The sequence below is a fragment of the Anolis carolinensis genome, chromosome 1 (assembly GCF_035594765.1).
Source record: "Anolis carolinensis isolate JA03-04 chromosome 1, rAnoCar3.1.pri, whole genome shotgun sequence".
Lineage (NCBI taxonomy): Eukaryota > Metazoa > Chordata > Lepidosauria > Squamata > Dactyloidae > Anolis > Anolis carolinensis.
Genome location: NC_085841.1, coordinates 117,148,265 through 117,173,425, shown reverse-complemented (window position 1 = coordinate 117,173,425; position 25,161 = coordinate 117,148,265). Strand labels below are relative to the sequence as shown.

Below are 25,161 nucleotides of genomic sequence, written 5' to 3'. Positions count from 1 at the left end.
CCCTTTTCCTCATCCTCACCAACCATATTTGAGACGATGGCGGGAGAGAGAGGAGGACCTCCTCAGCAGATCTTAATGTCTGAGCAGGTTCGTAGTAGAAAATGCAATCGCAAAGATAGGCTGGACCTGAACTGTTTAGGGCTTTATAGGTTGTAGGTTAATCCATGCTGCTTGGTGGTGTGCATTTTGTGGCCACCATAATCTTAAACTGGTGTCAAACTACATTATATGGTCAATGTGAAGGGCACTTAGACTAATTGGGTGTGTGTGTGTGTGTGTGTGAAAAACCTGTGATTCTCCCAATGTTATTGATCTCTAACTCCCAGACGGATATGCTGGATGGAGGGATAGAGATCCTGGGTCTAACAATATCAGGCAAACAACTAACTGTCTGCCCTTGAATAGAATGGAGGAAAACAGCCTTTAGCAGATTTTCAGAAGTTGACCCCTGACCAATACTCATTTCACTATTTCAAATCAGGATATTTGAAATCAGCAGCAGCAACAATGACGATTTCAAAGACAGTTGCTGCTCCATACCCACAGATTCTGTATCTGCAGATTCTGTTGTTGTTGTTGTTGTTGTTGTTGTTGTTGTTGTTGTTGTTGTTGTTGTTGTTGTTATATTTATACCCCGCTTTAACTGCCCAGAGTGTGCACATCTTGAAAATATTTGATTTTTTTCATTTTAAATAATGGACACCATTTTACTATGGCACTGTATATTTTATTTATTTATTTATTTATTTATTTACAGTATTTATATTCTGCCCTTCTCACCCCGAAGGGGACTCAGGGCGGCTCACATTATGTACATATTGGGCAAACATTCAATGCCCATAAACACATCGAGATAGTGCCCATAAACACATAAACACATCGAGACAGAGACAACAGACAGACAGACGCAGAGGCAATTTAACCTTCTCCTGAGGGGATGTTCGATTCTGGCCACTCTGATGGCACTTCCTCACTTCCTCATTCCAACGTTGTAAATTAGTTAAACTTGCCTCCCCACTTTTTTATAAGTGGTACCTTATTTCCTACTTGATAGATGCAACTATCTTTCGGGTTACTAGGTCAGCAATGAGCAGAGGCTATATTTTATTTTTAATTGACGGGTGCTCACCCTGCCATGGGCTGGCCTCGAACTCATGACCTCATGGTCAGAGTGATTTATTACAGCAGCTGTTTACCAGCCTGCGCCACAGCCCGGCCCATTCTTGACCATTCATGGATTTTTGGATCCACAAAATCAAACCTCAGCAGATATCAAGGTCCTAAAAACTGTGAATCCCACTTTTCATCTCTTACTGAGTATTCATGACAGAACACATCAACTGAATATCCTTCTTGCTGGTCACATATGGCTCCCATTCTGACATCACAGACACAATAGGCGATTGCAATGCACTTGCATGGATCTCCATAGCCACCAAGGAACAGAGGTGATGCAGTGGGTGATGTGATGATCCAACGAGGCCGATGTGGTCTTGAGCCATGTGGAACATTTGGGCACCAATGTAGCACCGCGGTGGGTCCAGCCCAGTGCATCTGGATGCCATCATGGCTGCAATAGAGCATAAATGTTTCAGTGGGGAAGTGGGTGTGTAGGGTTCCTGGCAATGGGAGATACAAACATATATTAAACATTGGAACTGCCTTAGCGGGAGATCCTGTACTGTCAAAGGGGCGACTCTATTAAATAATTATAATATTCTACGATCCCAATACATTCTCATGGTGACCTTACACACAAATAACATTAGACAGCCATTAGAAGTTGACATAATTGGATAGATTAAATTATTGTTTTACATTAATAATATCTGCACCTGGGTCCTAAAGTACCAACAACTGTCCTTTTAATTCAGCTCATTAATATCATTTCAATGTTGCAATTATAAAAATGTATGCTTAACCCATTTTCAGTGCAGGAGAGCATTCATGTATAACCTTTCCTCCCATTATGGAATCTTACTGTCTTGATGCTGTTACATAATACTAGTGGGAAAACTAAACAAGATTCTGGTGTGTATAATTAATAACACAATATCCCCAATACTGCAGAGAAATATTTTTAAGACTTCTTAATTAAATGCTGGCCTAACCTGGATAAAAATGTAGGTTTATATGTGCAGGAAGTTTGAGGTATAGCTCTTACTGAAAACTAGATTGTTCTTCTGAAAGGAATTATTGTAAATCTGTGAGTATCTCTGTACATCTTAGGAAGCTGTTTCTTGAGTTAAGGCGTTGGCATGCTGGCTGATATCCAAACAGAGGACGGGCTGGAGATGTCAATGCCTTGGTCCTTTCATTGCTGGCTGCTACTTCCTGGCAGATATCAGGTGGTACATTACCGGCTAAACAAACAGTATAATTTCTCCAGCAGTGTAGGGCGTAGACATCCTGTGATAATAGGGCTGTCTCATTAAGAGCCACATCCACTGTTTTAATATGGTGAGATGTATTCCACACTGGGCATGCATACTCAGCAGCAAAGTAGCAAAGCACAAGGGCAGATGTCTTCACTGTATCTGATTGTGATCCCCAGGTTGTGCCAGTCAGCATCATGGATCATCAGAAATATTTTTAGATTAGAAAATGCGGATATTAATGTTCACTTGTTTTACAGCTAATGTGGTGTAGTGTTTTGAGTGGTGAATTTCAGTTCTAGAGACCAAGGTGTATAGGTAAAGGTACAGGTTTCCCCCTGACATTAAGTCTAGTCGTGTTTGACTCTGGGGGTTGGTGTTCATCTCCATTTCTAAGCTGAAGAGTCAGCGTTGTCCATAGACACCTCCAAAGTCATCTGGCTGGCATGACTGCATGAAGTGCCATTACCTTCCTGCCGAAGCTGTACCTATTGATCTATTCACATTTACATGTTTTCGAACTGCTAGGTTGGCAGAAGATGAAGCTGATATCAGGAGCTCACTCTGCTCCCTGGATTCGAACTGTTGACCTTTCATTCAGCAAGTGCAGCAGCTCAGTGGTTTAACCCACTGTGCCACCAGGGGCTCCTAGGGTGCATAGAATCATAAAATTATAGAGTTGGAAAAGACCATATGGGCCATCTAGTCCAACCCCCTTCATGATACCTCCTGGGTTACTTTGGGCAATTCCCATGCTCCCTGCCTTTGAGGAAAGCAATGGCAAAACTCTTCTAAACAAATCTTGGCAAGAAACCCTGAGATAGGTTCACCTTAGGCTCACTGTAGCTCCAAAATGACCTGAAGACACACAGCAACAACTGTTCATTTCTTACCAATATGAAGGGATGAACAACGAAAAGACTGTTTAGCTTGCGGTTCATTAAATTACTTCAGCAACTTTATTTTTCCGTGTTATAATTGCAAATGCAGTACTACTCCTCTCACCAATACTATGGGGAAAACATTTAATTGCAGAATGTATAATTCAAAGTATTTGTCCTAGGCAAAGAAGAAAGCAGTTAGCCTATAGAGCTCTCTGCCAGAGTTTCAACAATGTTAATTTCCCTTGATCTTTTAACAATGCATGTGAATCGCATACATCCAAAAAACAACTCAGCTTGAAAAGACAGGAATCCCCAAGAATCCCTAGAAAGCCTGAGTAGGTTTGAAGACACAGAGATGGAGAATTACTCTTGGTAAGCTGGTGAGAACAAAAGAAGACAAATACGTTAGGGGCAAGGTTTAGATAATTCTAACTATATTAGGATGGAAATTATACTGTGAGTTGAATCTCATTTTGTATACACACCAGGTAGTTGTAATGGTGGAACATACATCACACGAAGATGTCAAATGGAACAGTTGTGTTAAAAGTGCTATGAAAAACATGACACAAGAAGTATTTGGTATGTGAAGCTAAAGGGCATTATCTCATGCAAGTCATTACCCTGGGGAAAGGTTAAAAAAATACAAACCATATATATTAGAATTCCACGACCTCTTCTACACTACCATATAAAATCCAGATTATCTGATTTGAAGTCAGTGTAGACTCATATAATCCAGTTCAAAGCAGATCATCTGAATTATTTGATTTGATAATTTGGATTATATGGCAGGGTAGATCCAGCCTGAGTATTCCCCTTCTACACTGCCATATAATCCAGTTAAAAGCAGATAATCTGGATTTTATATGGCATTGTAGAAGGGCCTAAGAAAACCCTTCCCTCTCCAAATTTCTAGCACTGTGGCATCTTAAAATATTGAACTTTTAAAAGCAGAATTTAGTCACCCAAAGAAAAGGGGCAGGCAAAGTTACCAATGAAATGCAAAACATATCACATATAAGAATTCTAAATGTGAACAATAGTCAGTGTTGATGACCGAAACCCCGGCTTTTAAATTAATTTGAACTCGCAGCGGAGAGTTCCACAGATCACTCACCAAAAGGGAACGGAGCGGGACTGCAGCAGACTATTATTAAAAGATCTTTTTTTTTCACTTTCCCCTTCCCTGCACTATGTAACAAATCCCCCAATAAAAGTAGCATTTATTTTAACAGTAACACTCTCTATCTGGTTATTTTGTGTCATTCTCTGACTCCTTCCTTTGCATGTAATTTCCCTCTCTCTCTCTCACTGACCCGTCTGATCTTTAAAACCCTGGCGGAGGCTTCTCCGCCATAGGTTAATACGGCGGACGGTACAAATTGGCTCATATCTTTATCAAAATTACCCCTAGCACACTCATCTTTTAGTCCTAACCCTTTTTAAGGCCCCTGACTCAAGGACCACCAGCGGAACCGAAATCGGTCCAGTTCTCGGCACCTCAACAGCTGACTGTCAAACGGGACCGACTGCTCCTTTCAAGCCAAACTGCTGCCTTATCCCGGACTTTCCTCTCCCCGCGACCCGCGGAATGGTTTTAAGAGATCCCTAGCCCCTTTCTGTGAACTGGGGATGGGGGGATCGCTCTCTCGCTGGGGAGACATAGTTCTCCAAGGACCCTCACCCTCTCCACAGCTGCCAGGGGGTGCCCGGACGGGCGCCCTCCACGTTTCATTCATACCTTAATAATTTTATGAAGGAGAAGAACACTCTTCCCCAGACCTATCCCTGGACTTATGAAATCTTATACTTCCCAAGACTGCAACCCACATGTGCCCCTTCCCCATGCCATCTCTATGAATTCCTTCCATCACAGATGAACTCTTTTTCCTCATGTATCCGTGAATTTTCATATTCTATGTACCTGGACACCCTCATGACTCACTGTTGTATGAATTTCTAATCGTTGGGCTAACTTCATGAATTGTGAAATCATGCTGCTAGAACTCCACTCCTATGACTTTCCATATTGGGTTCCCCAGATGTTGTGAACTCCGTTCTTATCAAATGTTTTCAATTGTTTATATCATTCATGATTCCCCTTTATGCAATGTAACCCACCTTTATGGATTCTCCCTTGCTTCCTTGAAATCTATCTATCTGCCTATATGTATTTGTACTCTTTGGGATCCCCGGAAAATATGTGTTTTTCCCAGCTGGGTTTATGTTCCAACTTTATTTTAATTTTCATTCTATTTCATATAATTGTCAAATCATGAAATCAAATGGGAAATATTTTGACCCCAACATGAACCCCTGCTCCTATGACCCAGGCTTCCTTTCCCAAAAACAAAAGGATAATCTGCCACAGCTTAACCCAATCTAATTCAGATTGCATGGACAATATAAGGCTTGAGTCACCAAATTCGGAGTATAGTCCTAAAGGTGATTCAGCTCCCAGAGCAAACATTGTCATATCCCAGGAAATTCCAGGACACCTCAGGAAGGCGCCCTGTGGAGCCTGTCAATTTTGGCTCATCAACACCCATCACCACTTCCCCTCTGACACCCCAAGGCATATCTAAAATCTGTGAACGTGACAGGAACCCGGACCTCCTTGATGGGTGCCATTAATTCCTTTAGAAATCGGTCTGGCAGGAGTAAATCTGATATTTCCTGCCCTGGCACTTCATTGTTTCAATAGCTCCCACCTCCTCCTCTCTGATTGGCCCGAGTGGGGACAAAAAGCGGCTCCCCATTGGACCAGCAGAGCAAGGCGGGAAACGAAAGCCCGCCTCGTTCAGCCTTCTAGCCTATCCGCGATCAGATGGGCGGGGGAGCAGGGCGGGAAATTCAAAGGGCTGTCAGACCGAAACATTGTATAAATATGGCTTTATTTTGAATGTATGTTACGCTAGTAGACTGAATGATCGCTACTAGTGTCCTTTTCAGCTGAATCGCTCAATAAAGACTCCTTGGCGGATTTTCCTTCATCTTTGGCGGACCTTCTTCATTTCAGCTCCAGGTTGTATTGCGGTTCATATTCTCTTATTGGCTCCGCCAAGGTCCGTTCTCTCAGGACCGGATCGGCTCTCCCCTTAAGGGGCCCGATCCCCTAGAAACGCGGTCGACAACAGTGTCTATCACTTTGCAATTATAGAAATTTAGAGACAGAAGGAATATGTAGTTGAACTACCTCTTCTTTACAGCCTGCTTTCTCTTTAACATTTTGTGCAACATGCATTACACAAAGATGCCAAAATAAACAGCAGTGTTAAAAGTGCTATGAAAGAAATGACACAGATAACTGGTATGTGAAGATAAAGGGCACAATCTCATGCAAATCATGACCCTGCAGCAAAGTTCAAAAAATACAAACCATGTATATTAGAATTCTAATTGATTATTCCAATACTAAACAAAAGATTATAATGGGGAAAAGCCTAAATACTTCTAATTTCCCCCAACAGTCAGAGTTATTTTGGCTGCAATGATAAGATTGACTATTAACAAAGTAGAAATCTTCAGGATATTCTGCGGCCCCTAAACTCAAAACAAATAATAGGGCATCTAATTTTAGCTTCTTTTATAAGCATGTATTGTCCATAGTTTTTTCATAATAAGTATACATTTCTAGTTGGTTATACACTACAAATATGCATTATTAACACTGCATTTCCATCATTTAAACAAACTGGCATTCGAGGTTTTATAACTCTGTAGTAATAATAGTCCTTTTTTATCTAAAGAAACAATAATGAAAAATTTCATGCACTTTTAGAAAGGTTTAGAAAAGGTTTAGAAAACATTTTCCGAGAAAATAAAAAAAAAATCTGTTAGCTTCCTCCCAAGAGCATTTTCCCAGCAAAAGCAAAAAGCGTAAACAGCTGAGCTGCCAACTTTGTATATGCATGCTGTGGAAAACAGGACAATGGATTTTAATTTTCCTGGATATACCGTCAGTAATCTTCAAGTAGCGATTCTAGAAAAATAAATGACTAGAAAACATTGGAAAGATCAACACCAGAAGCAGAATAAATTCACAAATTCAAGTCCAGCAGCAGAGGTTTAAATAGAAATGCAGTAATACCTCTGAGGATGTCTGCCATAGATGTGGGTGAAACATCAGGAGAGAATGCTTCTCGAACATGGCCATACAGCCTGGAAAACTCACAACAACCTAGTGATTCAGGCCATGAAAGCCTTCGACAACACAATGCGGTCATAATTTCTTGGTAGGTTACATAGATGTATACATATGTCCTTACTACTATTCATGTAACACTACCATTCCTCTTCAGTTGAACATCCCTGAATAACTAGCTCTACTGCTTTCCCACTTCAAGATTACTACCAGTTTTACAGACCTGTATCACCTTACGTAATCTTTGCAGGTTTATAGCCGGGGAGAGAATTTGCATCTTTCTGTATCCTATTATACCCTGATCCCACTTCACCACCATGTAACCAGTATAGAGTTAATGCTTTAATATGAACTCCATTGATGTGTCTGAGAGCCCTTCCACACAGCTATATAACCCAAAATATCCAGGCAGATAATCCATCATATCTGCTTTGAACTGGATTATCTGAGTCCACACTGCCATATAATCCAGTTCAAAGCAGATAATGTGGGATTTTATACTGCTGTGTAGAAGGGGCCCAAATTGTGTGTGTGTGTGCACACCTGGAGTTACACTTCAAAATGTACCTGTTCTGACTTACATACAAATTCAATTTAAGAACAGTTCTATATAACCTATTTATTTATTTATTTATTTACATCCAAGAGTATTGAAGAAACTAGCTAAAATTATTTCAGAAACACTGGCAATCATCTTTGAGAGTTCTTGGAGAACGGGAGAAGTCCCAGCAGATTGGAGGAGGGCGAATGTGGTCCCTATCTTCAAGAAGGGAAAAAAGGACGACCCAAACAATTACCATCCGGTCAGCCTCACGTCAATACCAGGCAAGATTCTGGAAATGATCATTAGGAAGTGGTCTGCAAACACTTAGAAACAAATGTGGTCATTGCTAATAGTCAACACAGATTTATCAAAAACAAATCATGCCAGACTAATCTGATCTCTTTTTTCGATAGAGTTACAAGCTGGGTAGATGCGGGGAACGCCGTGGTTGTAGCGTACCTGGATTTCAGTAAGGTCTTCAACAAGGTCCCCCACAACCTTCTGGCAAACAAGCTAGTCAAATGTGGGCTAGGCAAAACTACGGTTAGGTGGATCTGTAATTGGCTAAGCGAACGAACCCAAAGGGTGATCACCAATGTGTCTTCTTCATCCTGGAAAGAAGTGACAAGTGGAGTGCCGCAGGGCTCCGTCCTGGGCCCGGTTCTGTTCAACATTGTTATGAATGACTTAGATGAAGGGTTGATCATCAAGTTTGCAGATGACACCAAACTGGGAGGGATAGCCAACACTCCAGAAGACAGGAGCAGAATCTAAAACGATCTTCACAGTTTAGAGAGATGGGCCGAAACTAACAAAATGAAGTTCAACAGGGACAAATGCAATATTTCTTAGGCAGAAAAAGTGAAATGCAAAGATACAGAATGGGGGACGCCTGGCTCGACAGCAGTACGTGTGAAAAAGATCTTGGTGTCCTCATGGATAACAAGTTAAACATGAGCCTATAATGTGATGTGGCGGCAAAAAAAGCCAATGGGAATTTGGCCTGCATCAATAGGAGTACAGTGTCTAGATCCAGGGAAGTCATGCTCCCCCTCTATTCTGCCTTGGTCAGACCACACCTGGAATACTGTGTCCAATTCTGGCCACCGCAGCTGAAGGGAGATGTTGACAAGCTGGAAAGTGTCCAGAGGAGGGCGACTAAAATGATTAACGGTCTGGAGAACAAGCCCTATGAGGAGCGGCTTAAAGAGCTGGGCATGTTTAGCCTGCAGAAGAGAAGGCTGAGAGGAGACATGATAGCCATGTACAAATACGTGAAGGGAAGTCATAGGGAGGAGGGAGCAAGCTTGTTTTCTGCTGCCCTGCAGACTAGGACACGAAACAATGACTTCAAACTACAGGAAAGGAGATTCCACCTGAACATCAGGAAGAACTTCCTCTCTGTGAGAGCTGTTCGACAGTGGAACTCTCTCCCCCCGGGCTGTGGTGGAGGCTCCTTCTTTGGAGGCTTTTAAGCAGAGGCTGGATGGCCATCTGTCGGGGGTTGGTTTGAATGTCATCTTCCAGAGGCAGAATAGAGGGGGAGCATGACTTCCCTGGATCTAGACGCTATACCCCTATTGATGCAGGCCAGAATCCCGTTGGCTTTTTTAGCTGCTGCATCACATTGTTGGCTCATGTTTAACTTGTTGTCCACGAGGACTCCAAGGTCTTTTTCGCACACACTGCTGTCAAGCCGGGCGTCCCCCATTCTGTATCTTTGATTTCCATTTTTTCTGCCGAAGTGAAATCAGGCCTGTAGCGAGGGGGCGGTTTTAGGGGTTCAACCCCCCCCCCCCCCCGAAATTTTTCAGGTTATAAAAAAAACCTGGTTTACTCATGAATTTTAACTGGTTAACCAAATCCCCATGCTAAGTCTATGAGACACAAAACATTAAGAGCCCCTCCAGGCACTATCTCAAACAGACATTGTCAGGTTTGTAGTGGGGAGGGGTGTGTGCTAGGGGTTAACCCCCCACCCCCACCCCCACCCCCCCCGCCGAAAAATTTTCTTGCTACGGCCCTGAGTGAAGTATCTTGCATTTGTCCCTGTTGAACTTCATTTTGTTAGTTTCGGCCCATCTCTCTAGTCTGTCAAGATCATTTTGAATTCTGCTCCTGTCTTCTGGAGTGTTAGTTATCCCTCCCAGTTTGGTGTCGTCTGCAAACGTGATGATCATGTTGAGACAGAACCGGGCCCAGGACGGAGCCCTGCGGCACTTCACTCGTGACTTCTTTCCATGAAGACGATGCATTGGTGAGCACCCTTTGGGTTCATCAGTAACTTGAAGGTTTATACCGAGGCCCCTTCTACACTACCTTATATCCCAGATTTTCTCCTTTAAACTGGATTACATGAGTCTCCACTGACAGATAATCTGAGATAAGATAATCTAGGATCAGATTCTGGAATAGCGGGGCAGTGTGGAAAGAGCCTGAGGCTCCTTCTACACTGACATATACAATCCAAATTATTTGCTCTGAACTGAATAATATGGCAGTGTAGAAGGGGCCTGAGGGTGGGGGTTAGTTTTAAAAAACACCCTTTTCCCCCAGCCATCTTCTCTTTTGGGATTGTAGGGATGTCGTTACAAGCAAAATGTGGGCACTGCTACCCTCAAATAACAATTATTCCTGTTTCTTTGAAATTTTCCTTCCTTCTCCAAATATCTAGAATTGTGGCAGCTTAAAATATTGAACTTTTAAAAACAGAATCTATGCACCCCAAAAAAAAGATCAGGCAAAGTTTCCAATGGAATGCAAAACATATCAAATATAAGAATTCTAGATGTGAAAAATAGTTTGTCACTTTGCAATGATAGAAATTTAGGGACAGAAGGAAAATGTTTTATGAGGGGGAATAGAATTCTTATTCAGGAGGACAATGTTCTCGTGCTACCTTCCTCTTGTTGCTCCATTCCTGATTGCAGCCAAAATCTGACAAGATTAGCATCTGACTAAGGCATTACACCTTGTGCAAATAACTGCCATTGAGATCACTACTAAATTACCCATAGTTGAACTGCCTCTTCTTTACAGCTTGCTTTCTCTTTAACATTTGGAGGCATTGCTAATGCAATGAGTACTAACTGCATGGTAGGCCATTACATTGCTCATTAGCCCATAACTCTATTGCCAAGGCCAGGCTGTCATTCACTTCTCCATGTTAAATATATGAGGGAGATAGGAAAAGGGAGCAGAGACATCACACTGGCAATGAAGGTCTGCATAGTCAAAGCAATGGTATTCCCTATAGTGACCTATGGTTGCGAGAGCTGGACCATAAGGAAGGCTGAGCGAAGGAAGATAGACGTTTTTGAACTTTGGTGTTGGAGGAAAATCATGAGAGTGCCTTGGACTGCAAGAAGATCCAACCAGTCCATCCTCCAGGAAATAATGCCCGACTGCTCACTGGAGGGAAGGATATTAGAGGCAAAGATGAAGTATTTTGGCCACATCATGAGGAAACAGGAAAGCTTGGAGAAGATCATGATGCTGGGGAAAATGGAAGGAAAAAGGAAGAGAGGCCGACCAAGGGCAAGATGTTGTTGTTTTTACATAGTTTTTAGGCATTGAATTTTTGCCTGTTTACTGTAAGCCGCTTTGAGTCTCCTCGGAGAGAAAGGCAGGGTAAAAGTGATGTAAATAAATAAATAAATAAATAAATAAATAAAGATGGATGGATGGATGGGATCCTTGAAATGATTGGCCTCACCTTGAAGGAACTGGGGGCAGCGATGGCTGACAGGGAGCTCTGGTGTGGACTGGTCCATAAGGTCACAAAGAGTCGGAGACGACTAAACGACTGAGCAGCAGCAGCAGGAAAAGGGATAGAGAGCATGCGAAAGAAAACTCAGTCCTGTCCTGAGTTGAAAATGACCAGTTTATCAAGACCGTGGAACCTCCTGTAATAAAAGGTTCTCAATCTCAGAAGGTCATTAGAGATAAAGAGGTGACAAACTAATTACCTCCATTGTTTTTCTACAAACCTTAATGAAACCAAGCTGGCTCTGGATGACAAAAGTAAGATCAGTTCTCACAAGCAGAGTCCTAAAACTGTGCATGTAAATGGGCACAGATTTTTCTGTTTATTATCCCCAAATGGAAAGCACACACCGTGCATGATGTGGGGATAGCAAGAGCTGTGCTCAAACCTTGCCCAAGTAAATATGAACGGAGTGGAATGTTTTCCGTCCAGATATTCCCATGTAAAAGTGCCATTAGCACCATCCTGCCAAATCGCACCCCGAGCCATCTGTGAGCACACGTCTGGCTTGGAATAACACACTCCAGGCGGCCCAGCTCTCAGTGCCTACTCATGTGTGTCCATACACTTTCCAGGATTGCAACAGAAGGGGCAGTCCTAAAGTTTCTATAAATGAATTCAAACCAAATTTATTGCTATCCAAAAATTTGTATATACATTTCCTGAAATTTGTGGATTGTAGTTAGCTTTTCGAAATATCCAGAACATCAGTGATATCAGTGAATACTTGGTTTGCTAAATGCAGTGCTCAATGCTTACTAGTTTACAGTAGGAAAATATAAGATATTCACACAGTCCATCACATTTCTAAGAAATGTGCAAACATTGGCTGATATTTTTCAGTGTGAAAGTTCATTGGACAGTTGATGCTTTCTGCAATATACTCATATGAGGAAGTATTTGTATATAAATAAATAAAAAAGTTGTTAAGCATTTGTGAGAAATGTTCATAACATTGCACAGGTTGAATTGTTAATTTTATGTACAGGTTGGTAGCATCTTAAAATTGTTTTTTCACCAAGCAAAAAGATCCAAACTAGCAGATACATTATAAAAGGGAAAAATACATAGGCTTTCCAAATTGTCTTGAACGGTCATGAAATGTTTGGGATACCACATTTAATGTGATTGTACATTCTAGAACAAAAAATGCAAACACATGGAGTCTGGTTACATAACACACCAACCTTGGAGATTTTGTAATTCCGTGTATTAATTTTTATAGAATAGGAACACTTTACATTTTCAGTTTTATTGGTTCATCACCTGTTTTTTTATTTGATTACTCATAGTTGTTTTAATATTGTTGTTACCTCCCAGGAATCCTTGTGAAGGATAGAAATATAATTACATAAAATAAAACATAATTTAAGAGCTAGTCCTGGAATGGGGGTTTGCTTCAGGACTTCTCATGGACACCCAGATCTATGAATGCTCAAATTCCCATTATATATAATGGCATAATAAAACGATCAGCCTCACATAAAATGTCAAATTAAAATGTGTTTTAGGGATTTTTCCCCCAAGCGGATAGTGACCAATTCCCTAGGTTCTCTCACAGGTAGCTCTCCCCATTCAGCCTTTTTTCCCTTTAGTTGAAACAATCATTACAGGTGTCAATAAGAGTCAGTTTTTTATTGTATCTGAAATGACTTGGGAACATACTGCAAGTCGCTTCTAGTGTGAGAGAATTGGCCGTCTACAGAGACGTTGCCCAGGGGACACTTGGATGTGTTAACTGGGAGGCTTTTCTCATGTCTCCACAAGCTAAAGCTGACAGACAGGAGCTCACCCTGTCTTGCAGATTCAAACTGGCAACCTTCAGGTTAGCAACCCAACCTTCAGGTCAGCAGTTCAGCTGACAAAAAGTTACTTTAACCCATTGTGCCACCGCGGCTCCTAATAAGAGGCAATTATCTTAGCCCTTTCTTCTCTGATGGTTTTCCATCTCCTAATCTCTTTCCCATCCACTCTTACTACCTCTATCTCCCCAGAGGGAGGAAAATAAGTATTAATGGGGAAGTTCATTTGGAAGTGGGAATTCTGTAAAACTGGTACCCTTCTCTGACTCAGTGTTGGTCTCCTCTCACAATTATAGCTCTTCAATCCCATTTTAACTGCCATAGATGCATCCTAAAAAGTCCTGGGGCTTGTAGTGTCATGAAACACTACAAGTCTCTAGTTGAGAATTCTAAATACCAAAACTATAAATACTATACATTCCACAGGACAGTGCAATGGCACTTAAAGTAGTATCAAAATGCCATAATTGAGAAAAAAGTTGAAGGTAATTGCTTTTTATAAAGCATGACAAGTAGAAAATATGGGATGAGGGGACTCCCGCTGATTAACGCAGTTTGAGGAAGTTAATTTATTAGAAGCACTGGGGAATAGTAAGAATTGCAGCCCAAAAAGTGATTTTTGCATGCCCTGGATTAAGATTAGATAATATTTTGTATTTGGTATTCCAGAATCATTCCAAGTGCTTGTGTAGAATAAACCTTTGAGCTAAAATCAGGGTGGTTTTTTTTCCAGCATTTATAATGGCTGGTTAAACCTCTATGAAGAGAAAGTGTGTAATATGTGTTCTCCCGCGCTGAGCTTTATCTATAAGACCCAGGTACTTTTTACTCTTCGGCCTTACTTTCTCTTTCAACATTAAAGGGTTTATGGAGTTGGGAGCAGACAGGGCTTTTGGAAGCCTAAACTGGAAGATAAGAATGTGTCCCTCTTCTATTTCACACAAGGCTGATTTGACTGCCAGCTGAGAGGAGATTAAAAAAGTGGGCAGGGAAAGGGTATAATTTTTCACCCTGATTGGATTTTTTACCATATGCTTTTGTAGATTTCTGTCCACCTCATAGATGCAGTCAGTGAGTCACTATAAAAGCACAGCTATACCAACAGATAGATGTTTATAAGATGGGTGACAGTGCAATGGGATACAGAAGGGTGCAACTTGTATCCAAGCTTTCATTGTTTGCATTTACTTAGAAATATGATGTATGCCTGTACCTGGATAAGTATCTTGGAGAGAGTGTTGGATTTCCATTCCATCAAGCTGAACTGGTGCTTTTTTATTGTAGCAGTTGTCCAAGTGATTTCAGTGTTAGTCTCTTTCAGCCTAAAAATGAAAAGCAGGGTGGGAGAGAGAACAAACCTAGCAAAAATCTTTAAAATTTATTCATTTTAGCATAAATGTTCATTGATTTCAATTCACTTTTTAGTTGCACAATCCTGTAATTATTAACATACTCTTGGCATTAATGTTGACTCTACATACTCTTTTTCATTTTATGCTGATATATAATGATGCTCATATGAACATTTGGCAGACTACTCTGGTGTAAATCTAGCCCAAGGCAACCCTGGATTCAGCGTATAGATCCTGAATTTGGGATCAGATGGATTGGGATCACATCAATCCTGGTAGCACCTCATCCTCAGTGGTGCTGCCACTACTCCCCACCAGCCACGATGCTCCATCCAAACACCTGTCGTCACCTGTCAAATTTGTTGATGTCAGAATTGATGTCCACATGATTGGTACAAAGAGGGGGCGATCAACCCTTTCCTTCTTTCTGGTCATGAGGGCACCCTGCTCAGGGTATGAAAAGGGGATGGCAGGGGTGTCCTTCTGGACGGTCTGAATCAGACCCAATCCAGTAAACTCCAGAGTATCCCCCAACTTTCCCAAAAATGGTCAAAGTGAAATTAAAGCCAAAAGACCCAGGATACGTATTAGACGTCACTGGGCCCTTCCACACAGCTATATAACCCATAATATCAAGGCAGATAATTCACAATATCTGCTTTGAACTGGGTTATCCACACTGCCATATAATCCAGATAATGCAGATAATGTGCGATTTTATACAGTTGTGTGGAAGGGGCCACTGTGGCCCCATTTACACTGCCATATAAAATCCAAATTATCTGCTTTGAACTTGATTATATGGCAGTATAGACTCAGTCCAAAGCAGAAAATCTGGATTATTTGCTTGGATAATCTGGATTATTTTGCAGTGTGGATCCAGCCTCAGTGTTGTGAAGACTCCCACTTGTGCATTTACAATGAATCTGGGATATCTAGGTCAACATGGGGCAGCTACTAGAGATTTCAAAAGAGAAGATTTGTGATGCTCCCTACCCCTGATATCTGTTACCTGAGTCAGTTGCCTCATTTCCAAATGATAGGGCTGGCTGCGCTAAGTTTACATTTCTTGTATGCACTGTTCAGTCCCTTGAAATAGCTGCAGCTTTAACTGTCACTTGAAATCTGTGCTGCTTCTCAAATCTCTGATTATATATGATAAGGTTGTACCATACATTTTTATTGAAGGCCAATTTTCCATTTTGAATGCCCTTACTTCTTCATTCCTATGGATCCCCTCCTCCATTTTCCCTTGGGTGATATTTTGCTTGACTTAGCTCATAAACCCTTCTGCCTCTAATCAACAGCTCCAATGGAAAGGTAGTGAGAACCACCCCCAACTGATGAAATATTCCTAGTGACCCAATAAATGTGGGAAATGGGAGCCAAATGCATCATAAAGAACACAAGTTACATCCATATAACTGGAACGCAGACGGAAAATACTTGATTCTTATGGGATCTTCAGTGTTGGAAATGTGTGAGCTTTTGATTGCAGTGTTACATCCAAGTCCCACAAGCAAGACTTGGGAGCCGAGAATGCTTGGGGGTCAAACACAAGAAGCCAGCCCTCATTCTTGGCTGTGCTTCACAGATAATTACTTGCCCTCATGGAGTTTGCACAACTTGTTTTGGGTGTTGAACAAACCTGCAGCGTGCCAGTTCTAATGACAAATGGATTGGCTATTTGGACAGCCTGCTGTGATTTATTCTCAAACATTTTGCAGACAGAATCATAGCATGATTTCAAGGTTGCTTTCAGTACAGTACAAATAGAAAATGCTAGCAAAGTTTCTGACCACTGCTATTGTCTGAATGACTACACTTGAGGATGTAGACAATGTACATCTGGGAGTTAAAACCATGAATTTGTTGGTTCTTGCTGTTCTTGCAAGCCCATAGCCAAGGGGGCGGTTTAGGGGTTCAAATGACGACTGAAAATTTTTCAGGTAACCCACCCTCCAAACCTGGTTTACTCATGAATTTTAACTGGTTAACCAAATCCCCCTGCCAAGTCTATGAGAAGCAAAAAAAAAAATAAAAGTGTCTCTCCAGAACTACAAGCACTAGGTAAAGGTAAAGGTTTTCCCATGACATTAAGTCTAGTCGTGTCTGACTCTGAGGCTTGGTGTTCATCTCCATTTCTAAGCCAAAAAGCCGGCATTATCCGTAGACTGTCATGGCCAGCATGATTGCATGGAGCACCGTTACCTTCCCGCCAGAGGAGTGGTACCTATTCATCTACTAACATTTGCATGTTTTCGAATTTCTAGGTTGGCAGAAGCTGGGGTTAACAGCGGGAGCTAACCTCGCTCCTCAGGTTTGAACCACCAACCCTTTGGTCAGTAACTTCAGCAGCTTGGTGGTTTAACCCACTGCACCAGGTGAAAACTGAGGAAACTGTGGTGTCTCCCACTGGTTCATCTAATCCAAGCTCTGCCAAGGAAACTATGGAACAGGAGCAAAGAGAAGAAACTGTGTCATTGGATTCTATATGAACAAAACTGTTTCTGAGCTCAATTAGTGCAAAATCCACAGACTTCATTGCCAGGATATGTATTTCCTGTGGATAAGAAGCATCTAAGTTTTCAACTGAAATGGTTCAGGAGTTTTCCCTGGTTAGTCTACTCATTGCATGTGCAAGGTGCACTCTGCAAGTACTGTGAGGTATTTGAAGGAGAAGTTGGGGGTAATGGTGTTCATCAGAAGCTTGGTGCATTGGTTGCTAAACAATTTGATGAAAAAATGCAATAGAAGTCTTCAATACACATCAGAAAATAGAGTACCATCAGAACAACTTGTGCTTGGCTGAAAACATCTTGCTAATTCACAGTTGAAAACGTTCTGATTTTTTCCATGTCAGGAGCAACTTGAGAAACTGCAAGTTACTTCTGGTGTGAGAAAATTGGTTGTCTTCAAGGATGTTGCCAAGGGGATGCCTGGATGTTTTGACCATCCTGTGGGAAGCTTCTCTCATGTCCCTGCATGGGGAACTAGAGCTGACAGATGGGAGCTCACCTCTCTGGATTCAAACCGCTGACCTTCTGGTCAGCAGTCCTGCTGGCACAAGTATTTAACCCATTTTGCCACCGGGTCCTAATGTAACCAGTCATAATGATAAAGAAAATAAGAAGAAAGCAGAAGAAGACAGAAAGAAGCTTCTGCCAATTGTGGAAATTATTGTCTTTTGTGGCTGACAAGAACGGGCTTAAAGAGGGAACAAAGGTTCAGGACCTGTTACCTGTGAAGAACCTTTGCACAATGATGCAGGGCCTTGTTGAGATCTCCTGCCAGATCAGGAGACACTGGCTTGAAAAGTCATCTGGGGGGTGGGGTTTCAACCCCTTATGATTTCTTTTCGGGCTACAGGCCTGTGTTCTTGGTAGATCTATGACACATCAACCTGTTAGACTCAAGATTTCACAGTATCCTTAAGAGCGGGAGCTATTCTGAATGCCTCTACTTGTTAGAAAAGTTGTCCATGAAAATGGCAATAATTCAATTTCAGGCACTTCAAGAAAACACTGCTCACTTACAGACCACTTCTCAGTCTTCAGCAACTTATAACCAACAGGAATGCACACACCATGGATGCAAGACACCACTACAAATTCAGATGTTAACTGTCCCCCACATAATAAGACTTAACTATGTCACTTACATGCAGGGCCTCATTCCTTTCCTCATTTTTTTTGACGTGGGCTTAGCTGCTGTTTGAACCTACAAATGTTGTTGAACTCCCAGAATTCCTCACTACCATCTATGTTGGTTGGGGGGCTAGGAGTTACAATCTAACATCAGCTAGGGAGCCACACAATTCCTGCCCCAGTTCTAATGTGATATATCCATATTTTGCCAACACTATCCTCTTTCCATGCTATGTGCCATCCAGAATAGTTTATAGTAGTGATACTCAAAGTAGTGGTCCATGGTTTGAGGCCAGTCCCTGAGCCATCAGCTGTTGCTCCATGATGAGTCCCTACCACCCTAAAATACAATTACAGCTCATGGGAACAAATATGGTGCTGATCCCAGAATAAGAAAATAAGTTTCCCTCATTAGATAGCTTAGGAAGCATTGATCTGCAGAACAACTCTGTGTAAAAGAATAAACAGAGACAGATCTGACATCACAAATGGCAACACACAAACACTCCCCAAGACCGCCGATTTCTAAGTGGTTATTGTGGAGCAAACTCATGATCTTCACTGTTCTTGGCCTTGGTCATTCAGATTAACCACCTGTACTGAAAAAGTGACCAGTGAGGAGTGATTCTCCAGACTCCAATTCAAAGGTGGCAATTACATATATTGAGAGACCAGTTTTCCAATGGCCATGCAGGCTGCCATAAACAAACAAACAAAACAAAACAAAACTAGAAATGACCAGCATTCCACTTCTGGTTTTGAAAAAAAAATACATATTATACATATAATACATATTATACATATGTAAAAATACATATATACTAGCTGTGCCCGGCCACGCGTTGCTGTGGCTTAGTCTGGTGGTGTTGGTCAGTCTACATTAGGTTGTATTTATGCTGTGACCTCCACCCTTCTTTATACTCACATTAGTAGTAGTATTTGAAGTCTGTTACCTTCTTCAATTTTTGTGTTGATTGATAATTGCTTGAGATCCCTGTTGTCTTTTTGTTGTTAATCGTAATGTCTGATTCTGCTGAGTGCGGTTTACATCTTATTGTGGTACAATAGTCTTTTTTTTTTTTGCCTGTGTAGGTGTTTATTATTGTTGTTGTTGAAGTGGTCATGAAGGCTGGATAAGTTAGATGCTACTGTATTGTTTTTTGGAGGCCCAGTGTAGCACTGACTGGCCTCTCAGCCTCAGTGCCTGGCTGCTTCTTGCCTGTGATGGTGTAGATTGTTATTGTTGTTGTTGTCATTGTTATTATTGTAATTGTTTTTTTGGAGGCCAAGTGTGAATGTAGGGATTGGGGAGGTGGATGAGCACTGAATGGCCTTGTAGACTCAGTGCACGGCTGATTCTTGCCTGTGTAGGTGTTTATTATTAGTGAGTGAGTGGATGGATAGATGAGTGGATGGATAGATAGAGTGGGTGCTCTCCTTGTTTCCTTTATTCCTATGCTGTTCCCTTTCTCTGCTCTGATCCTGAGCTCGCTGATAAGAACACACTGGTCAGAAAGGAGGGTAAATATAACCGGATCAATGGTCTTTCTCTCCCTTTTGCTCTTGGCCTTCCGGGCAGAGAGGGAGGGCTCTTGTCCTTGGCGTTCCTTCACTTCCCTTCCCTTTCTCCTTCCTTCGTTCTATCCGTCCCAGCCTTTCCTGCCTGCGGAGCCATGGAACTGGGTCAATGGGTTGGATGGCGGGGAAAGGGAGAAGGAAGAGGCCTCTAATTGAAATGCATAGACTCCATGCCATGGGTTGCTGGAATTTGTAGTTTGCATCCAGTCCAACCCCTTTCTTTCTTTTTGTCATGGAGGAAGAACCCATCCAAACCTCTCAGACAGATGGCCATCCGGTTTAGTTGTGTTGTTATAGTCACAATGCGTTGTTGTGAGTTTTTTGGGTCCAGATTGTGGTTTTGTGGTGTGGTTGTGTTGTTACAACCGGGAGGGAAGGCTTTTGTGTTGTGTTGTCAAATTTTGTATTTCTGGGGTGTTTAGTTGTGTTGTTATAGTCACGATGCGTTGTTGTGAGTTTTGTGGGTCCAGATTGTGGTTTTGTGGTTTGGTTGTGTTGTTACAACTGGGAGGCAAGGCTTTTGCGTTGTGTGCGAAGTTTCGTATTTCTGGGGCATTGTGTTTTGTGTTGTTATAGTCATGATGCGTTGTTGTGAATTTTGTGGGTCTGGATTGTGGTTTTGTGGTGTGATTGTGTTGTTACAACCGGGAGGCAAGGCTTTTGCGTTGTTTTGTCAAATTTTGTTTTTCTGGGGCGTTTACTTGTGTTGTTATAGTCACAATGTGTTGTTGTGAGTTTTGTGCATCCGGATTGTGGTTTTGTGGTGTGGTTGTGTTGTTACAACCGGGAGGCAAGGCTTTTGTGTCGTGTTGTCAAGTTTTGTATTTCTGGGGCATTTAGTTGTGTGCCAAGTTTCGTATTTCTGGGGCGTTTAGTTGTGTTGTTGTAGTCACGATGCATTGTTGTGAGTTTTATGGGTCCGGATTGTGGTTTTTTGGTGTGGTTGTGTTGTTACAACCGGGTGGGAAGGCTTTTGCATTGTGTCGCCAAGTTTCGTATTTCTGGGGTGTTTAGTTGTGTTGTTATAGTCACGAGGCGTTGTTGTGAGTTTTATGGGTCCAGTGTGGTTTTGTGGTGTGATTGTGTTGTTACAACTGAGAGGCAAGGCTTTTGCGTTGTGTTGCCAAATTTTGTATTTCTAGGGCATTTAGTTGTGTTGTTATAGTCATGATGTGTTGTTATGAGTTTTGTGGGTCAGGATTGTGGTTTTGTGGTGTGGTTGTGTTGTTGTAACCGGGAGGCAAGGCTTTTGCATTGTGTTGCCAAGTTTCGTATTTCTGGGATGTTTAGTTTTGTTGTTATAGTCACTGCGCCCGCAACTTTATCCTTTTATATATATAGATATATATATATATATTCGTGTCAGGAGCAACCTGAGTCCCTTCTGGTGTGAGAGAATTGGCCGTCTGCAAGAACGTTGCCCAGGGGACGCCAGGATGTTTTTACCATCCTTGTGGGAGGCTTCTCTCATGTCCCCGCATGCAGCTGGAGCTGATAGTGGGAGCTCATCCGCGCTCTCCCCGGGTGGGATCCGAACCTGGCAGCCTTCAGGTCAGCAACCCAACCTTCAAGTCACAAGGCTTTAATCCACTACGCCACCAGGGGCTCCTATTTTTGATATTACAACATGCATATATACAAAGTATATACACTTTTGTGACACAATGCAACCTATTTTAAAAGCAAACTAGGCTATATTTTAGAGGCAAATCCACCTTTGAGTATTCCTTATTTAAGAAAACCCCATAAATCCACAGAGGCCCCTTCCACACAGCTGAATAAAATCCCGTATTTTCTGTTTTGAACTGCTTTGATATGGCAGTGTGGCCTCAGATAACCCTGTTCAAAGCAGTTATTGTGGGATTTTCTGTCTTGATATTCTTGGATATATGGCTGTGTAGAAGGGTCCGGAGTTGCCTTAAACTGATGGGAGACCCGAAGGCATTTACTGCTCTGGGACACTTTCACACGTTCTTCTATGGGCCAGAAAAAGGATGGTCAAATTATTCAGGAGTCGAATGTGAAAAAATAGCTGAAAGGAGATCAACTCTTGATCTAAGGGTCCCTCCACACAGCCATATAACTCAGAATATCAAGGCAGAAAATCTCACAATATCTGCTTTGAAGTGAGTTATCCGAGTCCACACTGTCATATATTCCAGCTCAAGGCAAAAATGTGATATTTTATTCAGCTGTGTGGAAGTGGCCTAAGCAACACAGTGCCAACCAAGGAGCTTCCATAGATACTACTGGTATGATTTAGCTTAGCTCCTTGATATTTCTGGCTCTATCAGATTTGTCCCCTATATATATATATATATTTAAAAATAAAACCACTGGCCAAGTGTGCTTAGGGAATTGCCGTTAAGTCTCATCACTGTGTTGGTAGAATTATTTCACGAAGCTCTATTTCTCCCTGTTATGTAAGTCAGAGAAAGCAAGTGAGTGGCTGTCACTTTTGGGTTAGATCAAGGCTACCAAAGTGAATTCTAATAAAAGAGAAGAGATTTTCACCCAACCAGAGTATACTATTTATTTGTTGCATTTGTATACTGCCATTCTACTATGGCAGCTTCCAAAAATAATTAAAGAATATGCACACTAAATAATTTAAAAGAATTACAGCCATATGAAACAGTAGAAAAGTTTTTTTTGTTTTTGTTTTTAAACAAACACTAGTTTAAAACATGTAGGGTAAGGAATTCATCCTGTTTTGGATGGGGGAGAACTTTCCTCTGAATTTTTGTTCTGCTGTTTTCCCAAAGACGACCCAAGGCTTTTAACGGTATCAGAGGCAAACTAACATTAACTTTTATCCTAACAAGTATGTACATTTTGAAAATCAGTAACTTCTGTTGTATGTAGCAGCAACCCGTCATAAGCTGAGGCCCTAAAGGTTGACTTTTATTTTTAAAAAAAATTGGTTACACCATCTACAGATCTTTGTGCACAAATCTGGCACTGGCGGAATGTGTACACAAAGATAAAAATAATTTCAATAAATTAAATTTTTGTCAAACAACTGAACAGATTGAAATAGGTTTGGAAAGTTGAAACAGCCTAAACAATAGAAACATGTCAAAATCCTGAACTAACAAACATTGCAAAATATAATAGAATGGTTAAGAAATCTAACTTTGAAGACTATTGAAAACTGATCTATCCAAGGGTGCACCTACACTGGAGAATTAATTCAGTTTTGGCACCAATTTAACTGCCATGGCTCAATGGGAGACATACTTCTGCAAGGTCTTTGGCCTTCTCTGCCAAACGGTGCTGAGGCCTCATCAAGTTAAAACTCCCATGCGTTTGTACCACTTTAACTGTCTTAGCATTGAGCTAATTATGGATGTACTCCTGGTGTAGTTGGCTTTTGACATTCAACAGGAAGGTGTCAATGTGTTTTCTTTGCTTCAGGCAGCAAACCAAATTGGTATAATTGATCTATCTTTGAAAACAAATTTAAAATTCCTCTATGGATGCATTCATACTGCTAAATTAATGTAGTTTGACACTACAGTAGAGTCTCACTTATCCAACATAAACGGGCCGGCAGAACGTTGGATAAGTGAATATGTTGGATAATAAGGAGAGATTAAGGAGAAGCTTATTAAACACCAAATTACGTTATGATTTTACAAATTTAGCACCAAAAATCATGTTATACAACAAATTTGACACTAAAAGTAGTTCAATATGCAGTAATGCTACGTAGTAATTACTGTATTTACGAATTTAGCACCAAAATATCACGATGTATTGAAAACATTGACTACAAAAATGCGTTGGATAATCCAGAACGTTGGATAAACGAATGTTGGATAAGTGAGGCTCTACTGTATTTGAACTGCCACAGCTCAGTGCTATGGGATCATGGGAGTTGTAGTTTTACTGGGTCTTTTAGCCTTCTCTGCCAAAGAGTGCTGGTGCCTCACCAAACTACATCCCCCATGATCTTGAAACATTAAGCCAAGGCCGTTAAAGTGGGGCCAAATGGCATTAATTCTACAGTGTATATGCGTCAAAACATCAAGGCTCCTTCTACACAGCTGTATAAAATCCACATTGAACTGGATTATATGGCAGTGTGGACTCAGATAACCGAGTTCAAAGAAGATATTGTGGATTCTCTGCCTCGATATTCTGGGTTATATGGCTGTGTGAAAGGGCCCACAGAATATCAGGGCAGAGAATCCACAATATCTGCTTTGAACTGGGTTATCTGAGTCCATGCTGCCATATAATCCAGTTCAAAGCAGAAAATGTGGGGCTTTATACTTCTATGTGGAAGGGGCCTCATGTAACCCAGTTCAAAGCAGATGTGAATGATCTGCTTTGATAATCTGGATTATATGGCAGTGTAGAAGGAGCCCCTGATACAGGCAGTCCTCAAGTCACAAACAAGATCGTAAACAAGTAAAGTAATGCAGTGCAAGAAATAAATAGGGAATGTGTGCAATTGACAATTGAAACAGCCCTGGTATACGATTTTGGATCATGTGATTTTAATGTTCACACTGTTTTAATTCCATTTTTAATGTCTAAATGTTGTTTATATCTTTTGTTTTAATGGCTCTATTGTTTTAATGCATAGTTATACCATTATTTTTTTAGATATATGATTTTAGATATATGTTGGCATTGAATTTTGCCATTACAGTAGAGTCTCACTTATCCAACATAAACAGGCCAGTAGAACATTGGGTGAGTGAAAATGTTGGATAATAAGGAGGGAGTAAGGAAAAGCCTATTCAACGTCAAATTATATTATGATTTTACAAATTAAGCACCAAAACATGTTTTACAACAAATTGACAGAAAATGCAGTTCAATACATGGTTCAATGCACGGTAACCTTATGCAGTAATTCCTGCATTTACAAATTGAGTACCAAAACATTGCAATGTACTAAAAAAATTGACAACAAAAACATTGACTACTGAAAAAATAACTACAAATAAAGAGAGAATTGCATAAAATGAACTTACAGTGATAACATTGTCAGAAGTTAAATATGTAAAAAGTTCAGTCCTGTGAAAGCAGACTGCGTTGGATAATACAAAATG

General features: G+C 41.2%; 1 long non-coding RNA gene across 1 annotated transcript in view; it reads right to left on the bottom strand.

Moving 5' to 3' along the window:
• Window positions 1–721: 721 nt before the first annotated feature.
• The window catches only part of LOC134299176 (uncharacterized), a 27,199-nt gene continuing 2,759 nt past the window's right edge, over window positions 722–25,161 (bottom strand). Inside the window, exons 2-3 of the long non-coding RNA XR_010006336.1 lie at window positions 14,732–14,840; window positions 722–1,570 (exon numbers count right to left, since the gene is read on the bottom strand). This is a non-coding gene — a long non-coding RNA (uncharacterized LOC134299176). The remainder of the gene's footprint in view (window positions 1,571–14,731; window positions 14,841–25,161) is intronic.